The sequence below is a fragment of the Schistocerca americana genome, chromosome 9, assembly GCF_021461395.2.
Source record: "Schistocerca americana isolate TAMUIC-IGC-003095 chromosome 9, iqSchAmer2.1, whole genome shotgun sequence".
Taxonomy (NCBI): domain Eukaryota; kingdom Metazoa; phylum Arthropoda; class Insecta; order Orthoptera; family Acrididae; genus Schistocerca; species Schistocerca americana.
This window is the reverse complement of record NC_060127.1, coordinates 93,660,226-93,673,506: the sequence shown is the minus strand read 5'-3', so window position 1 is coordinate 93,673,506 and position 13,281 is coordinate 93,660,226.

Sequence of the window (13,281 nt, the reverse complement as noted above, 5' to 3'; positions counted from 1 at the left end):
GTTTCACTACCATACAATGCTGTACTCCAGACGTACATCCTCAGAAATTTCTTCCTCAAATTGATATTAGTAGACTTCTCTTGGCCAGAAATGCCTTTTTTGCCACAGCGAGTCTTATTTTGATGTCCTCCTTGCTCCGTCCGTCATTGGTTATTTTACTGCCTAGGTAGTAAAATTCCTTAACTTCATTGACTTCGTGACCATCAATCCTGATGTTAAGTTTCTCGCTGTTCTCGTTTCTACTACTTCTCATTACCTTCGTCTTTCTCCGATTTACTCTCAAACCATACTGTGTACTCATTAGACTGTTCATTCCGTTCAGCAGATCATTTAATTCTTCTTCACTTTCACTCAGGATAGCAATGTCATCGTGCATTATCCTGCTGAAATGTAGGGTTTCACGGTGATCGAATGAAGGGTAGAGTAACATTTGAAATGTTACGTCCTCTATTCAAAGTGCCGTCAATGCGAACAAGAGGTGACCGAGACACGCTTCCAATGTGCATTCACCACGATGTTGCCAAACATGGATAAAACCATCATAATGCTGTTAACATAACCTTGATTCATCCGAAAAAATGACGTTTTGCCATTCGTGCACCCAGGTTCGTCGCTGAGTACACCATCGCAGGCACTCCTGTCTGTGATGCAGCGTCAAGGGCAACTGCAGCCACGATCTCCGAGCTGACAGTCCGTGCTGCTGCGAACGTCGTCGAACTGTACGTCCGGATGGTTGTTGTCTTGCAAACGTTGACTCAGGGATCGACACGTGGCTGCACGATCCCTTACAGCCATGCGGATTAGATGCCTTTCATCTCGACTGCTAGTGATACGAGGCCTTAGGGATCCAGCATGGCGTTCTGTATTACCCTCCTGAACCCACTGATTCCATATTCTGCTAACAGTCATTGGACCTCTACCGACGCGAGCAGCAATGTCGCGATACGATAAACCGCAATCGCGATAGGCTACAATCCGACCTTTATCAAAGTCGGAAACGTGATGGTACGCATTTCTCCTCCTTACACGAGGCATCACGACAACGTTTCACCAGGCAACGTCGGTCAACAGCTGTTTGTGTATTAGAAATCGGTTGGAAACGTTCTTCATGTCAGCTCGTTGTAGGTGTCGGCACCGGCGCCAACCTTGTCTGAATGCTGTGAAAAGCTAATCGTTTGCATATCACAGCATCTCCTTCCTGTCGGTTAAATTTCGCGTCTGTAGCACGTCATCTTCGTGGTGTAGCAATTTTAATGGCCAGTAGTGTATTATTTCTCCTTATATGTATATTTTTGAACGTAAGTTGCATGCACAACAATGTGCTGTCTTCTTTTCTTCCTCACAGACAATTATCACAGAACACGGGAGAGATGCATATGTGTCTCATCGGCTAATGATTGGACTGCTACTATAGAATCTGGATTTGCAATAACAATAAACATGGCTGAAGGGGCAGGGGAAGAGAAGATGGGCAGAGGAGTGGGAGGAAGTGGGCATACAGAGCACAAGGGGGAAGACAGACAGACAGAGTGGGATTATGTAATAGACAAAGAGGAGGGAATGACGTCCACAGGGATAGGAGAAAAGAAGATTACGATGTATATCCAACTCCCATTTCTTCTTTTTTTTTGTCATCAGTCTTGAGACTGGTTTGATGCAGCCCGCAACGAATACCTCTCCAGTGCTATCCTCATCATCTCAGAGTAGCACTTGCAACCTACGTCCTCAGTTATTTGCTGGATGTATTCCAATCTCTGTCTTCCTCTACAGTTTTTGACCTCTACAGCTCCCTGTAGTACCATAAAAGTCACTTCTTCATGTCTTAACAGATGTCCTGTTATCCTGTCCCTTCTCCTTATCAGTGTTTTCTTCATATTCCTTTCCCCTCCATTTCTGTGCAGAACCTCCTCATTGCTTACCTTGTCAGTCCACCTAATTTTCAACATTCGTTTGTAGCACCACATCTTAAATGCTTCGATTCTCTTCTCTTACGGTTTTCCCACATTCCATGTTTCACTACCGTACAATGCTGTACTCCAGACGTACATTCTCAGAAATTTCTACCTCAAATTAAAGCCAATATTTGATATTAGTAGACTTCACTTGGCCAGAAATGCCCTGCTTCCCATTGTTAGTCTGCTTTTGATGTCGTCCTTGCTCCGTCCGTTATTGATTATCTTACCGCTTAGGTAGCAGAATTTCTTAACTTTATCTGCTTCGTGACCATCAATCCTGATGTTAAGTTTCTCGCTGTTCTCATTTCTATTAGTTGTCATTACCTTCGTCTTCCTTTGATTTAATCTCAATCCATATTCTCCACTCATTACACTATTCATTCCATTAAGCAGATCATTTAATTCTTCTTCACTTTCGTTCAGGATAGTAATGTCATCAGCAAGTCGTATCATCGACATCCTTTAACCTTGATTCTTAATTCCGCTCCTGAACCTTTTTTTTTATTTCCATCATTGCTTCCTCGAAGCACAGATTGAACAGTAGGAGTGAAAGACTACATCCTTGTCTTACACTCTTTCTGATACGTGCACTTCGTTCTTGGTCGTCCACTCCTATTATTCCCTCTTGGCTATTGTACATATTGTATATGACCCGTCTCTCCCTGTAGCTTACCCCTACATTTTTACGGAATTTCGAACATCTTGCACCATTTTACATTGTCGAGCACTTTCTCCAGGTCGACAAATCCTATAAACTTGTCTTGATTGCCCGCATCTCGTGGTCGTGCGGTAGCGTTCTCGCTTCCCACGCCCGGGTTCGATTCCCGGCGGGGTCAGGGATTTTCTCTGCCTCGTGATGGCTGGGTGTTGTGTGATGTCCTTAGGTTAGTTAGGTTTTAGTAGTTCTATGTACTAGGGGACTGATGACCATAGATGTTAAGTCCCATAGTGCTCAGAGCCATTTGAACCATTTCTTTCTTGATTTTTCTTTAGTCTTGCTTTCGTTATTAACCGCAACATCAGAGTCGCCACTCTCGTGCCTTTGCTTTTCCTAAAGCCAAGCTGATCGTCATCTTACGCATTCTCAGTTTTCTTTTCCATTCTTCTGTGTATTATGCTTGTTGTAAGTAGGCTGTCTGTATGTTGGTAGCGCTATGCAGCGCTGTGCATTAATATGTCTGGTGGCGCAGTGAGCACCCTGTAAGAGACTCTGTGGCTGGTCGCGCTAGCAGTTGGAAGTTAACAGTCAGCCGTGATAGTAGTTGGGGGTGAACCACCAGCAGCGATGGAAGTTGGTCAATAGCCTGCTGTGGTGGACGTTGCGAATAAGTAGTCAGTAGTGATGGAGGTTAGAGGTTAATAATTAGCAGTGTTGGGGGTTTGCAGTATTAGCGCTAGCAGACAGTCTGAATGTATATCAGTCACTGAGATTTATTACTGATGATTATATAATTTTTGAACTGGTTGTCACATTCTTAAGGTAAATACATTGTTTGCTCTGAGAAAAAATTTTTTCCTTCGCGAACCACACGCCTATTAGTAGTTAGAACCTTCAGTAGTTTGAATCTTTTATTTAGCTGGCAGCATTGATGCTTGCTGCACTGGTGTAGTTCGTATAATCAAGATTTTTGTGAGGTAAGTGACTAATGAAATGTATAGGTTATTTCCAAGATTTCTACTGATTCAGGGTCATTCTTTTGTATTAATTATTTGAAGTCAGGTTATCACTTTTGAGTAATCCGATTGCGTTGGGCTAGGATATTGTGGGTCAGTGTTGATATGATAAAGAGTAGCAAAGAGACACTAGGTTCAATTGCACCCAGCAGTTTAAGTAAAAATTTAATAAAGAAGTTTCATTGTAAGCAACTTGGATGCATGAGCTGTGAAGCTGATTGTGCGATAGTTCTCGCACTTGTCAGCTCTTGCCGTCTTCGGAAATGCGTGAATGATGATTTTCGAAATTCAGATGGTATGTCGCCAGACTCATACATTCTACACATCAACGTGAGTAATGGTTTTGCTACCACTTCTCCCAATGATTTTAGAAATTCTGATGGAATGTTATCTATCCCTTCAATCTTATTTGATCTTAAGACCTCCAAATCTCTTTTAAATTCTGATTCTTATACAGGATCCCCCATCTCTTCTAAACCGACTGCTGTTTCTTCTTCAGTCACATCAGACAAATCTTCCCTCTCATGGAGGCTTTTAATGTATTTTTCCACCTGTCCATTCTCTCCTGTGCATATAACAGTGAAATTCCTGATGCACTCTTAATTTTTTCACGTTTTTAATGGTACCGAAGGTTGTATGACAATCCTGTACGCTGAGTCTGTCCTTCCGACAATCATTTCTTTTTAGATATTTTCACATTTTTCCTGCAGCCATTTCGTCTTAGCTTCGCTGCACTTCATATTTACCACATTCATCAGCGACTTGTATTTCGAGTTTTCCGGAACATTTTTGTATTTCCTCTTCCGTTCGATCAACTGAAGTATTTCTTCCGTTATCCATGGTATCTTTGCAGTTACCTTCTTTGTACCTATGTTTTCCTTCCCAACGTCTGTGATGGCCCTTTTTAGAGATGCCCATCCCTCTTCAACTGTACTGTCTCCTGAGCTATTTCTTATTGCTGTATCTATAACCTTAGAGAGACTTCAACCGCATCTCGTCATTCCTTAGTACTTTCGTATCCCACTTCCTTGCGTATTGATTCTTTCTGACCACTGTCTTAAACTTTAGCCTACTGTTCATCACTACTGTATTGTGATACGAGTCTACAATCGAGTATCTGATTTCAGGATCTCAGTCTGACCATGACGTAATGTAAATGAAATATTCCCTTATCACACGGTCTTTTCCAAGTATACCTCCTCCTCTTGTGATTCTTGAACTGGGTATTCACTATTACTAGCTGAAACTTGTTACAGAGCACAATCTGTCTTTGCCCTCTTTCATTCCTTGTCACAATCCCATATTCTCCTGTAACCTTTTCTTCTACACCCCCTACTCCTGCATTCCAGTCCCCCATGACTACTAGCTTTTCTTCCCCCTTTACCTACTGTATTACCCTTTCAATATCCTCATATACTTTCTCTATAAGATAAGAACAACCCTGTCACAGAACTGTTCACAGAAACACACTCTTTGCCCTACGCTACCATTCATAACGGACCCTACTGCCGTCACAACATTATCTGCTGCTGTTGACATTACCCTATACTCATCTGGCCAGAAATCCTTGTCTTCTTTCCACTTCACTGACGCCTACTAGATTGAGCTTTTTCAGATTTTCTTTTTTCCCTACCACGTTCAAGCTTCTGATATTCCACGCCCCGACTCGTAGAACGTTATCCTTTCGTTGATTATTCAATCTTTTTCTCATGGTAACCTCCCCCTTGGCAGTCCCCTCCTGAAGATCCGAATGGGGGACTATTCCGGAATCTTTTGCCAATGGAGAGATCATCATGACACTTCTTCAATTACAGGCCACATGTCCTGTGGATACACGTTACGTGTCTTTAATGCAGTGGTTTCCATTGCCTTCTGCATCCTCATGTCGTTGATCATTGCTGATTCTTCCGCCTGTAGGGGCAATTTCCCACCCCTAGGACAAGAGAGTGCCTTGAACCTTTGTCCACTCGTCCGCCCTCTGAAAAGGCCGTTGGCAGAATGAGGCTAACTTCTTGTACCAGAAGTCTTCGGCCGTAAATGCTGATTATTAATCAAAATTTAGGCAGTGGCGGGATTCGAAACCGGTATTGAAAATTTTTTGATTATGATTCAACGACGACACCCCCACAACACGGGTGCTTACACCAACTGCCCTCTATATCATAAACATTCGTTTTCTCTCTTTTTTTTTTTGTCTTTTAATCAGACTCAGTGACAGGAACGCGTGGATGGGTACAGCTAGTCTTGAATAAAGTATGTGACAGCCTACGGTATGTATTTAAAATGGTTTTAATATCCATAAATTACGTCGTTCCTCTTGGTCCACACTTGAAGAAACTAATGGACCTAAGTGCGAATTGCAGAAAAACATGTAGGCGTAAAGGTTGATTTACATTCGAAGTAGTTAGGGTACGCGATTGAGTAGGTGGACGCCTGTATATAAGAAGGGTAGAAGGACGGATCCTCAAAATTACAGACCAATATCCTCAACATCGGTTTGTTGCAGGATTCTCGAACATATTCTAAGTTGGAATAGAATGAATTTCCTTGAGACAGAGAAGTTGCTGTCCATGCATAAGTACGGCTTTAGAAAACATCGCTCCTGCGAAACGCAACTCGGCCTTTTTCACATGATATCTTGCGAACCAGGGATGAAGGGTATCAGACGGATGCCATATTCCTTGACTTCCAGAAAGCGTTTGACTCGGTGCCCCACTGCAGACTCCTAACTAAGGTACGAGCATATGGGATTGGTTCCCAAGTATGTGAGTGGCTCGAAGACTTCTTAAATAATAGAACGCAGTACGTTGTCCTAGATGGTGAGTGTTCATCGGAGGTGAGGATATCATCTGGAATGCCTCAGGGAAGTGTGGTAGGTCCGCTGTTGTTTTCTATCTACGTAAATGATTTTTTGGATAGGGTGGATAGCAACGTGCGGCTGTTTGCTGATGATGCTGTGGTGTACGGGAAGATGTCGTCGTTGAGTGAATGTAGGAGTATACAAGATGACTTGGAAAGGATTTGTGACTGGTGTAAAGAATGGCAGCTAACTCGGAATACAGATAAATGTAAATTAATGCAGATGAATAGGAAAAAGAACCCCGTAATGTTTGAATACTCCATTAGTAGTGTAGCGCTTGACACAGTCACGTCGATTAAATATTTGGGCGTAACATTGCAGAGCGATATGAAGTGGGACAAGCATGTAATGGCAGTTGTGGGGGCGAGTAGGCGTCTTCGGCTCATTGGTAGAATTTTGGGAAGATCTGGTTCATCTGTAAAGGAGACCGCTTATAAAATACTAATACGACTTATTCTTGGGAACTGATCGAGCGTTTGGGATCCCTATCAGGTCGGGTTGAGGGAGGACATAGAAGCGATTCAGAGGCGGGCTGCTAGATTTGTTACTGGTAGGTTTGATCATCACGCCAGTGTTACGGAAATGCTTCAGGAACTCGGGTGGGAGTCTCTAGAGGAAAAGAGGCATTCTTTTCGTGAATCGCTACTGAGGAAATTTAGAGAACCAGCATTTGAGGCTGACTGCAGTACCATTTTACTGCCGCCAACTTACATTTCGCGGAAATCCCACAAAGATAAGATAAGAGAGATTAGGGCTCGTACATCTACATCTACATCCATACTCCGCAAGCAACCTGACGGTGTGTGGCGGAGGGTACCTTGAGTACCTCTATCGGTCCTCCCTTCTATTCCAGTCTCGTATCGTTTGTGGAAAGAAGCATTGTCGGTATGCCTCTGTGTGAGCTCTAATCTCTCTGATTTTATCCTCATGGTCTCTTCGCGAGATATACGTAGTAGGGAGCAATATACTGGTTGACTCCTCGGTACCGAGCTAGTGAGCGTCTCTCCTGCAGAGTCTTCCACTGTAGTTTATCATTTCCGTAACGCTTTCGCGATTACTAAATGATCCTGTAACGAAGCGCGCTGCTCTCCATTGGATCTTCTCTATCTCTTCTATCAACCCTATCTGCTACGGATCCCACACTGCTGAGCAGTATTGAAGCAGTGGGCGAACAAGCGTACTGTAACCTACTTCCTTTGTTTTCGGATTACATTTCCTTAGGATTCTTCCAATGAATCTCAATCTGCTTTACCGACGATCAACTTGATATGATCATTCCATTTTAAATCACTCCTAATGCGTACTCCCAGATAATTTATGGAATTAACTGCTTCCAGTTGCTGACCTGCTATATTGTAGCTAAATGATAAGGGATCTTTCTTTCTATGTATTCGCAGCACGTTACACTTGTCTACATTGAGATTCAATTGCCATTCCCTGCACCATGCGTCAATTCGCTGCAGATCCTCCTGCATTTCAGTACAATTTTTCCATTGTTACAACCTCTCGATATACCACAGCATCATCCGCAAAAAGCGTCAGTGAACTTCCGGTGTCATCCACAAGGTCATTTTGTGTAACGTGAATAGCAACGGTCCTACGACACTCCCCTGCGGCACACCTGAAATCACTCTTACTTCGGAAGACTTTTCTCCATTCAGAATGACATGCTGCGTTCTGTTATCTAGGAACTCTTCAATCCAATCACACAATTGGTCTGATAGTCCATACGCTCTTACTTTATTCATTAAACGAGTGTGGGGAATTGTATCGAACGCCTTGCGGAAGTCAAGAAATACGGCATCTACCTGGGAACCCGTGTCTATGGCCCTCTGAGTCTCGTGGACGAATAGCGCGAGCTGGGTTTCGCACGATCGTCCTTTTCGAACCCCATGCTGATTCCTACAGAGCAGATTTCTAGTTTCCAGAAAAGTCATTATACTCGAACATTATACGTGTTTCAAAATTCTACAACTTATCGACGTTAGAGATATAGTTCCATAGTTCTGTACATCTGTTCGACGTCCTTTTTGAAAACGGGGATGACCTGTGCCCTTTTCCAATCCTTTGGAACGCTACGCTCTTCTAGAGACCTACGGTACACCGCTGCATGAAGGGGGGCAAGTTCTTTCGCGTACGCTGTGTAAAATCGAACTGGTATCTCATCAGGTCCAGCGGACTTTCCTCTTTTGGGCGATTTTAATTGTTTCTCTAGCCGTCTGTCGTCTATTTCGATATCTACCATTTTGTCATCTGTGCGACAATCTAGAAAAGGAGCTACAGTGCAGTCTTCCTCTGTGAAACAGCTTTGGAAAAAGACATTTAGTATTTCGGCCTTTAGTCTGTCATGCTCTGTTTCAGTACCATTTTGGTCACAGAGTGTCTGGACATTTTGTTTTGATCCACCTACCGCTTTGACATAAGACCAAAATTTCTTAGGATTTTCTGCCAAGTTAGTATACAGAACTTTACTTTCGAATTCATTGAACGCCTCTCGCATAGCCCTCCTCACACTACATTTCGCTTCATGTAATTTTTGTTTGTCTGCAAGGCTTTGGCTATGTTTATGTTTGCTGTGAAGTTCCCTTTAATTCCGCAGCAGTTATCTAACTCGGTTGTTGTACCACGGTGGTACAGAGGCATATAGGCAGTCATTTCTCCCTCGTTCTTTTTGGGAGTGGAACAGGGAGAGAAGATGTTAGTTGTGGTACGAGGTACCCTCCGCCACGCACCGTGTGGTGGATTGCGGAGTATGTGTGTAGATGTAGATGAAGGTGATGTTACGAGCTTAAGGGCCTGACAGTCTGCTGACTAAAGGTTCCGAGAAACGGCGAGAACCGGCGGTGTTCGCCGCGGCGGCCAGGGCGACTTTCTCTCTGGCGCGCGTGCTCTCTCCATCCATCACACACGTGAGATAATGCGCGGATCGAGAGCGCGGCTTCTAGCCCGGCTGCCGGAGCCCGCGGGAACACAATGAAAGGCGGCTTTCCGTGAATTAGGAGCCTCTAGGCTAGGCGAGCGCGTGGCGCAACCGGGGTGAAAGGTTCGTCATAGCGTTCACGCAGAAAACTGGAGCAGACGATAGAATAGAGCGATAGGGAAGCGCTTGTGCAATTTGCTCTCTACTGCAGGGAATCGAAATCGGTACTTATGAAACAACACTAGTACTCCACTTAAGTTAATCGGCGAAGCCGGCCGCGGTGGCCGAGCGGTTCTAGGAGCTTCAGTCCGGAACCGCACGACTGCTACGGTCGCAGGTTCGAATCCAGCCTCGGGCACGGATGTGTGTGATGTCCTTAGATTAGTTAGGGTTAAGTAGTTCTAAGCTCTAGGGGACTGATGACCTCAGATGTTAAGTCTCATAGTGCTCAGAGAAATTTGAACCATTTTGAATCGGCGAAGCTACAACCAATGAATATAGTTACTGTTGCTGTGCTTCTCAGCCCGAACACAGGAGTTATCAAGGTCTTCATGACAAGTTATCCTGTGCAAGCCACTTTGTCGCTTGATAGCTGCTGTAACACACACCTTTTCAAATTTTATACTGTACTCACATGAAATGTCGCCCTAAAGAAAGCGTCCGACAGTGTAAAATGGAGAATGATAATAGAAACCTTCACGAAAAAAGTGCAAGTCGAACTCGAGCATTGAGGTAAAAAAATATATATACCGGGTGATCAAAAAGTCAGTATAAATTTGAAAACTGAATAAATCACGGAATAATGTAGATAGAGAGGTACAAATTAATACACATGCTTGGAATAACATGGGGTTTTATTAGAACCAAAAAAATAGAATAGTTCAATAAATGTCCGACATATGGCGCTTCATCTGATCAGAATAGCAATAATTAGCATAACAAAGTAAGACAAAGCAAAGATGATGTTATTTACAGGAAATATTCACTATGTCCACCATCATCCCTCAACAATAGCTGTAGTCGAGGAATAATGTTGTGAACAGCACTGTAAAGCATGTCCGGAGTTATGGTGAGGCATTGGCGTCGGATGTTATCTTTCAGCATCCCTAGAGACGTCGGTCGATCACGATACACTTGCGACTTCAGGTAACCCCAAAGCCAATAATCCCACGGACTGAGGTCTGGGGACCTGGGAGGCCAAGCATGACGAAAGTGGTGGCTGAGCATACGATCATCACCAAAAGACGCGCGGAAGAGATCTTTCACGCGTCTAGCAATATGGGGTGGAGCGCCATCCTGCATAAACATCGTACGTTCCAGCAGGTGTTTATCAGCCAGGCTGGGGATGATGTGATTCTGTAACATATCGGCGTACCTCTCACCCCTCACGGTAGCAGTTACAAAACCAGAATCACGCATTTCCTCGAAGAATAAAGGTACCTTTTTTGTTCTAATAAAACCCCACGTCATTCCAAGCATGTGTGTCAATTTTTACCTCTCTATCTACATTATTACGTGGTATATTAAGTTTTCAAATTTATACTGACTTTTTGATCACCCGGCATATCGACAGGGACTGTGTGTGTGTGTGTGTGTGTGTGTGTGTGTGTGTGTGTGTGTGTGTTCATCCATCCTGGGAACCGAGAATTTCAACGCTTATTGCTTCTTACCTACACTCCTGGAAATTGAAATAAGAACACCGTTAATTCATTGTCCCAGGAAGGGGAAACTTTATTGACACATTCCTGGGGTCAGATACATCACATGATCACACTGACAGAACCACAGGCACATAGACACAGGCAACAGAGAATGCACAATGTCGGCACTAGTACAGTGTATATCCACCTTTCGCAGCAATGCAGGCTGCTATTCTCCCATGGAGACGATCGTAGAAATGCTGGATGTAGTCCTGTGGAACGGCTTGCCATGCCATTTCCACCTGGCGCCTCAGTTGGACCAGCGTTCGTGCTGGACGTGCAGACCGCGTGAGACGACGCTTCATCCAGTCCCAAACATGCTCAATGGGGGACAGATCCGGAGATCTTGCTGGCCAGGGTAGTTGACTTACACCTTCTAGAGCACGTTGGGTGGCACGGGATACATGCGGACGTGCATTGTCCTGTTGGAACAGCAAGTTCCCTTGCCGGTCTAGGAATGGTAGAACGATGGGTTCGATGACGGTTTGGATGTACCGTGCACTATTCAGTGTCCCCTCGACGATCACCAGTGGTGTACGGCCAGTGTAGGAGATCGCTCCCCACACCATGATGCCGGGTGTTGGCCCTGTGTGCCTCGGTCGTATGCAGTCCTGATTGTGGCGCTCACCTGCACGGCGCCAAACACGCATACGACCATCATTGGCACCAAGGCAGAAGCGACTCTCATCGCTGAAGACGACACGTCTCCATTCGTCCCTCCATTCACGCCTGTCGCGACACCACTGGAGGCGGGCTGCACGATGTTAGGGCGTAAGCGGAAGACGGCCTAACGGTGTGCGGGACCGTAGCCCAGCTTCATGGAGACGGTTGCGAATGGTCCTCGCCGATACCCCAGGAGCAACAGTGTCCCTAATTTGCTGGGAAGTGGCGGTGCGGTCCCCTACGGCACTGCGTAGGATCCTACGGTCTTGGCGTGCATCCTTGCGTCGCTGCGGTCCGGTCCCAGGTCGACGGGCACGTGCACCTTCCGCCGACCACTGGCGACAACATCGATGTACTGTGGAGACCTCACGCCCCACGTGTTGAGCAATTCGGCGGTACGTCCACCCGGCCTCCCGCATGCCCATTATACGCCCTCGCTCAAAGTCCGTCAGTTGCACATACGGTTCACGTCCACGCTGTCGCGGCATGCTACCAGTGTTAAAGACTGCTATGGAGCTCCGTATGCCACGGCAAACTGGCTGACACTGACGGCGGCGGTGCACAAATGCTGCGCAGCTAGCGCCATTCGACGGCCAACACCGCGGTTCCTGGTGTGTCCGCTGTGCCGTGCGTGTGATCATTGCTTGTACAGCCCTCTCGCAGTGTCCGGAGCAAGTATGGTGGGTCTGACACACCGGTGTCAATGTGTTCTTTTTTCCATTTCCAGGAGTGTATTTTCGATACAGATACTGAGAGGATATCGGTCCCGCTAATTCCAATCCTGCATGCCCCGTATGAAAATCTCTACAGTAGTTCCTCAGACTAACTCGGCCACACAAACAGAAACTCAAAAGGGACTCCTCAGTTAATATACATTGAAGAATAAGAAAAACTGGTACACCTGCCAAAAGTCATGTAGGGCCTCCCAGAGCACACAGAAGTGCTGCACCACGAAGTGGCATGGACTCGACTAATGTCTGAAGTAGTGCTGGAGGGAACGTGTTATTCACGGACGAATCGGTGTTTGAAGTACCTGAAAGCCATGGCTGAATGTTTGCTCGTCAATGTAGGATTAATCAGTGTATGACGGTAACGGTGAAGTATCGTGGAGGGTCAGACAATGTGTGCGGATGTTTTTCAAGTGATAAAGTCGGTGATCTAGTGAGAGTTAATGGGGCATTAGTGGAGGAAGGATGTCACAGGTTCAACAATGTATTTCCGTCTGGCAAAAGACGTATTGGTCGGATTTGTTGTGCAACCGGATAGTGAGCCCAGAATTATTGGTCGGATTTGTTGTGCAGCCGGAAAATGATCCCAAACATTCTTCTAAACAGTGCAGATCGTAAGTCAATACAAAAGAGAAATGTGGGGAATTAAAGAATATGATATTTCCACGTCAGTCACATGACTTACATGCCATTTAACTCTTACGGGATGAACCTGATAGCAATGTCAGAAGGTCGGGGTGCTCTAATGTCAAAAATTCGTGGAATAAATTACAGACGTTGT